The sequence below is a fragment of the Monodelphis domestica genome, chromosome 1 (genome assembly GCF_027887165.1).
Source record: "Monodelphis domestica isolate mMonDom1 chromosome 1, mMonDom1.pri, whole genome shotgun sequence".
In the NCBI taxonomy this organism is placed as follows: Eukaryota; Metazoa; Chordata; class Mammalia; order Didelphimorphia; family Didelphidae; genus Monodelphis; species Monodelphis domestica.
The window spans coordinates 672,477,257-672,484,424 of NC_077227.1; positions in this window are offsets into that span (position 1 = coordinate 672,477,257).

The window sequence follows — 7,168 nt, forward strand, 5'->3', positions numbered from 1 at the left end:
GCTAGGAGCTATATCTGAGGCCATATTTGAACTGAGGTCTTCCTGACTCCAGATATTCACTGGCTATGTGATCCTGGGCAAAGCACTTCACTCTGTTTGCTTCAGTCTCTTCACCAATAAAATGAACTGGATGAGGAAATTGCAAAACATTCTGATATCTTTACCAATAAAACCCCAAATAAGGGCAGTTAAGTAGCATGGTGGATAGAATGCCAGGCCTGGAGTCAGGAGGTCCTGGGTTCAGATCTGATCGCAGATACTTCCTAGCTGTTCAACTCTGGACAAGTCACTTAACCCCCATTGCCTAGCCCTTACTGCTCTTTTGTCTTGAAACCAACACACAGCATTGATTCTAAGACTGGTAAGGTTTAGAAAATAAACAAACAAACCCAAATGGGATCACAAAGAGTCATACACCAAATGACTGAACTTCTTCCATGTCTATTGCTTTATCTATATATTTTGTCACCTAGTTGCCTCAAGTAGGTTGGATACCTGCTTCATATATGAATAGGACCAACTGTATTCATCTTGGGACAAAAAAAAATTATAGGCAGCCAAATGCATATCTCATTCTTGAATTTCTCAAAAGTAACAGAAGAACAATATAATTATGAACCAAGGAATAATTAGATTAAATAAAGTCCATTCCTCTTTCCCCTAGTCAAAACAGCTAGTGTGGTTCCCACGCTCTATTTCATATGGTGCTACATATAATCAACTCTTCCACTTGCTATGACCTCCTAGGATAAAAGTACCAGCACCACCCCTCCCTGCCTAGCTTTTTAATTATGGTGATGGAAACAAAATGCAAAACAACTCCAGAACAGGCAACAGGATTTAAACACACACCCTTTAGGAGATGCAAAATTAAGAAAATCACCACCCTGGGAAGAGTGAAATGCCAGTGATGGTCTAGTCTTGAAGTACAGCTTTCTACTTTCTCTCAATCCTTTATTGATACTGAGAAGAAGAAATAACAAAAATAAGAGTAATAACAACATTAACAAGTTGAAGCAAATATTTTCCCACATATGACTCAGTCAGCAAGAAAATCTTAAACTTTTTTGGAGGAAAAAAAATCATCCTTTTGTTATTTAACCCTGGGACAACTGCAGCCAAGATGATTAGAGATGCTGGCCTTCTTCCATGGCTCCTCTTGTTCCCAGGAATTTGCCAGCTCTGCATTTAAGTCCAGTTAAAGATTGTGTAATCCACACACCCATTAGTCTCCTAGCTCCTAATGAACATGGAGACTGCCTGTTTCTCAGGTCCACAAAATTAAATTACCCTTTCCTTCTGTTATGTGGCACCTTTTTGACATGTTCAGAAGGAGTCAGATTTTGAGACTGCCACTCTTCCAGCTGCCACAGGTACATGAGAAATCCAAAATGCAGTGGGAAAAATGAAGAAATGGGCTTTCTACCCCCCTTGAGCAGTTCAGTGTTTCACCTATTTTCATCTTTACTTTTTTCTCAGACATAAGGGAGGATATTAATAATAACAGCTTACATTACAGGGATTATAGATCTGGTTTATATAGTCCAGTAAAGGGAAAAACAAAGAGGGCATAGTGCAAATTGTCCTTTGAGTATTTTAGGTGAGAAAATTTCCATGATAGTTAACACAAATTACAAGTGGGCAGAAGGGTAACTAGAGTCAGGTCCATAAGGCTTTGCCCTAGGGCACTGACTAGAAGAGAGGTATGTACAGTGGGTATATATTCCTCTCTGTGAGCAATACAAAGACTCCCCTGTTCCTGTTCCTGATTTTTATGTACTTGGGGCTTTTCCTAAGAAGATTAACACTGCCCCCTTAGCCAGCCCACTCCCAAAGCCAACCTACAAGATAAGATGAGGCTTGGGCTTTTCCTCTGGCAGATAAATATTCTTACCTTCCTGCCCTTGCTTTTGGTTTATTCCATATGTAGCCATTACCAACCATTGGATACCTTCTACCCTGACTAATTATTCCCTGTATCATCCTGGCCCCATCACCACTTAACACTCCACCCCAGGTGAAAGCATTTGTTATTCTTGCTTTAGAAGCATCAAAGAGGAGGCTGTGAAAAGAGGTTAACTCTAGTTCTAAGCCAGGTCAAGAAAGATGAACCTGAGTCCTCTACTGAAATGCAAATACCTCCTAAGAGGGTCATACCTTCAACTTTATCAGTTTTCTAATAGGTGATTCAGATGTGTGAAGAATTCTAATTTTGTTTCTAACTCTAAACCTAAATTTAAGATTCTTACTTTGGGGTTAGGATCATCGGGAGAGCCCACTTCAACTTATAAAAATACCAAACCATGAAAGAGGAAGTTGTTGTTTAGATTTGCCTGATGCTTCATTGCCCCTGCAGTGGTTTGCTCTTTCCTTCTCCAGCTCATTTTATAGATGAGGAAACTCAAAGAGGGTTAAATGACTTGCCTGAGCTTGCACAGTAAGTGTCTAAAGCTGGATTTGAACCTCCGTCTTCCTAACTCCAGCCCTGGCGCTCTATCTACTGTGCCACCTATTGACTTCACAATTTTGGACATAAGTACACACGATTGGTACTTAGCACTCTTAGGGGAAGGTGCCAATGACAGCTATTGGTAGGCCAGAATCTTCAGGTGTAGACAAAGAAGTTGGAGAAGAGAAAGAAGCAAGGGGAGAAAGGAAGATGAAGATGGAAAGTCTTGGGAGTTGGCAATATGTGCTACTGAGATTTCTTCTGAAACTTTTAGAATGACTAGGAAAGGATTTCCTTAAATTTTTGGCTTCTCCAGAAAGAACAATGCTATGTGATACAGTGGATAGATTGCTGGGTGTGGAGTCAGGAAAACATGAGTTCAAATCTGGCCTCAGATACTTCTTAGCTATGTGACCCTAGGCAAGTCACTTAAACCTATTTGCCTCAGTTTCTTGAGCTGGAAAAGGAAATGACAGACCACTCCAGGATATTTGCCAAGAAAACCCCAAAGAGGGTCACAAAGAGTAGTATACAACTGAATAGCAACAACAAAGAACATTTCTATCTGAGAGGAAGTGAACAAAACAAAATGGAAAAGATCCCGGAAGTTGAAGTCAAAAGAATCAGATTTTAACTTTCGTTCTTCTGCTTACTACTTGAGTTGTGTGACTTTGGGCAAGTTATTTTTCTCTGGACCTCAGTTTTCTCACCTGTAAAATGTGAACTTTCAAGTTCCTTCCAGATTTAAATCTGTGATCTTGTGGTCCTATGAAATAAAGTGTATTGGGAGAGTGGTGACCACCCAATGACTTACTCCAAATAAGTGGCCCTAATAGAAGGATTTAGTTACCCTGGAAGCACCTTAGAGATATAGTCTTAGAGTCAGGAAGAAATGAGTTCAAATCTGAACTCAGATATTTATTAATTGTGTGACTTTGACCAAGTAACTTAACTTCATTTGCCTCAGTGTTCTCATCTGTAAAATAAAGATAATAATAGCAATACTACAGCTAGGTCTATATCTCAAAGAGTACAGAGATAGGGGGAAAGGATTTACTTATACAGAAATATTTATAACATCTCTTTTTGTGGTGGCAAAGAACTGGAAACCAAAGGGATTTCCATTAAGTGGCTAAACAAGTTGTGGCATATTCTTGGAATGGAATATTATTTATGCCATAAGAAATGATAAGCAAGACAATCACAAAAAACCCTGGAAAGACCTATATGAAGTGATGCAAAGTGAAGTGAGCAGAACCAGGAAAACACTGTCCACAGTTAGAGTAATAATGTACCATTTTGACTATGAATGACTTTTATTATCAGCCACGCAAGGATCCAGGGCAACTCTGAGGGACTGCCATAGAAGTATCTGTCTGAATGCAGACTGAAGCATGCCATTCTTCACTATATTTCCTCCATGAATTTTTCTTTAGTGTAAGCAATATGTCTTCTTTCACATGATTAGCATGGAAACATGTATTGTATGATAACACATGTACAACCTTGATCATATTACCTGCTGTGTTGGGGACAGGTGGAAGGGAGGGAGAGAACATGATTTGCAAATGTCAGAAAATGATTATTAAAAATTAGATTAAAATGTAAAAAGAATTTTTTTAATTAAAAAAAATGATTTAATGGAGCTAGGTAAAGCTTCTTGACCCATACACACCCAGTACTGGCAGAGAAAGACCTTGTAAATGGGTGGGAAGTTGCAAAAAAAAGAACCTGGAAACAGCTGGTAATCTTAACTCTTTTCTTCCTTTTCACCTTGAGATAAGACTGGCTTTGTTCTATTACCCAGTTATGTAATTCATTTAAGTTTTTAAAAATTTCCTTGGCTACAACCTATGTTTACTTTTCAGCATTTCTGCTGCCTTGGTTTGTTACTTTAATTGAATAGGTAGTCGTGTGTTTATGTTATTTTTTTTCTTTTTCAGCCAAACAGGATAATGCTGTGTTTTAACCTTAAAAGTGTTTTAAATTGATATACTTTGTTTTTACATGGCCTATATTTCCGATGTTTCCTTTCTACTTCCCCTTCTCTAAGACAGCCATACCATATAATAAACATCTTTTTAAAAAAATTTTTAAATGAGGTAGAGAAAAAAAATCGGCAAAACTAATCAATGTATTGAGAAAATTTGACAATATATCTAATGTTCCACACTGTAAGGCCCCATAACTGTAAAAGTGAGGCAGGGAAGTGTCTTGATATACTTCTCAGGACTCGTGTTAGTTCTCTATAATATTTTTAAATTCATTTTTTATTATTTTGTAGTGATTCTCTCTCATTTCATTATTGTAGTCATTGGTGTAGATTACTTTCTTGCTTTTATTTATTTCATTTTGTATCCAGTCAGGTATTTCCTTGCCTCTCAGTATTCAACCTATTCACTATTTCTTCTAGCATAATTCTATTCCATTATATTCAAGTAGTACTATTTGTTTAGCTATACTCTTGGACATCTGCTGTTAATAAATATTAGGACCAGTTTAAGATCCACTAGCACTGAGAAATGGCTTGCAGTGCTGACCTATAAAAGTATTTCTTTCTGGACAGGCCTGGAGAAAGATTATTTTGAATCCTAGGGCCTCTCTAACATACCTGGTGGACACTGTGGCCTTTACCATTTGCTAGCTATAGCCCCAGGGCCGGGTGCAGAAAGAGGTATTAACTACTTGTATCTAGAGACCAATAGTCAAAAGGTTTGTGATTCACTTAGCTGGGAATTCCTTCCACAACATGCAACCCATCTCTGTCAGGAGACAATCTTAGGGAGTTGCTTGAGGGTCAGAGATATTTATGTTACTTGTCCATGGGCCATGCAGTCAACTAGTTCTGGAGGTGGGATATTTGGAGATATGGAAGAAAAAATAATTTTGCAAAAGTCGGGAATTTGAGGGAAAGGGATTGTTGAGAACTACTGTCATAGGGGAAAGTGCCTTCCCACCATGGTTCTACCTCTTGGGACCTCTACGCTATATGTACCTCAAATGCAATCTCACCTCAGTGCCTGGGACCTCCTTACATCTTTCCTTATAGGTTTCTGACTCTGGAATAACCCTCTGTAGTATTATCCTCCTTCTCCTATTGGTAGTTCTTCTTGGCTCTTCCATTTGGGGGAGAGACCCAGGTTGGTCAACCTTCATTTTCCTCTCAGCTGTACTAATTTCTGGACTTATATATAGAGGTAGATAATCCTTCCCTCTTTCCCTGCTATTCAGCTCCCTATTTATAAGTTGTTTTCCCCCATTCAAGTGGGAGGCCCTTGATTACAGAGACTATCTTTTTGCTTGTTTGTATTTGTATCCCCAGCCTGTAGTACAGTACTTGGCACACAGGAAAGACTTAATAAATGTTTGTTGCCTCTCTTCATGTCCCATCTCCCATCCCAGCTGTCAGGTGACCAGGAACACAAAGCATCTCTATCTCTGTTGTGTTTTTTGTCATAGGAGCTTAGTTTCCAGGATCTGAGTTACCTTTGAGAGGTAGGAAAAGCCATTAGAAGTCTCCTCAATAAATGAAACTGGTAGCAGTGACTTCTTAGACTGATTTATTAGCAAGGGAGTGACTTGCATATTGCCAATACTTTGGTTCAAAGCAAACTTGGTGGAGATTCTTAGAAGGGGAAAGGAATTCTCAGGACGAGGAGTCTTTCAGCCTCATATATCTCTTATCATTGTGCTTTTAGTTGGAGCCCACTCTCCCACTAGTATTTGCAAGGCGAGAATGCATGTCTGCTTTGGAGGATGTTTTTATAATGTCTGTCCTTCATATATCTTCTCTTACAAAAGATGATTGATATTAACTGGTTGATATTGAGGGGGATCATACCGGATGCGGGTTCTTGTACAATGGTATTAGAAGTCATAATTCCTCAAGCTTATACCTCCAACTCTGAGGGACGAGGAGTCAGTTCTCCTCTGGGGAACCAGCATGCCAGTATGGGGCTGGAAAAATTAGTCCAGAGAGGGTGCTACATTTCAAATCCAACAGACTTTAGACCCAAAGAACATAAGGGAAGATCACTGACCAGTGTATTTCCACAGAGAGAAGGGAAGAAAGAAATCTCTCAATATTTACAACTGATTCCATCTGTTAAATTTTTATATGGTTGGATTTGAATATTTAATTGGTGGTCACCAGGGATTTAATTTCTAAATCCCAAAATGAATTATTAAAGTAAATGGAATTATGGCAGTTTATTTTTACAATAGAGGGAAGATATTAAGGAAGAGATAAAAAGGGAGAGGGAGAGAAAGTTCCAGCTTCCTCTAAACTAATTAGAAATTCTAAGCCCCAGCCAGAGAAAAGGAGCCTCAAGAGGATGGGCCTTTCTCAGAGGTTCACACCTCCAGAAAGGCAAGGAAACTAAGTCAGCCTTTCACTCACCATGGTGACTGTCTAAAAGGAAAGCAGTCTGAGGTCTCCTGCAAGAGTTCCTCCAGGGATTCAGTTCCACAGCCAAGTGTCTTCACTCCAAGTCTGAGTGTCTGTCTTCCAGTCTTTCTTCTGAGTAACTCTTCTTCATTCTTGATTGATCCATAGATTCATTCTTGTGTGCCTCTGTTTCCTCTATTTAAAGATCTTTTCTCTTGTGTCACCTCCCCTAAATTTTACATCTACCAATCACAGCAGACGCTCCTCTCCAGGACTGCCCACTCAATGTATGAAATGGGTATTCACACCTTTTTTAGTTAGTTATACCTTTT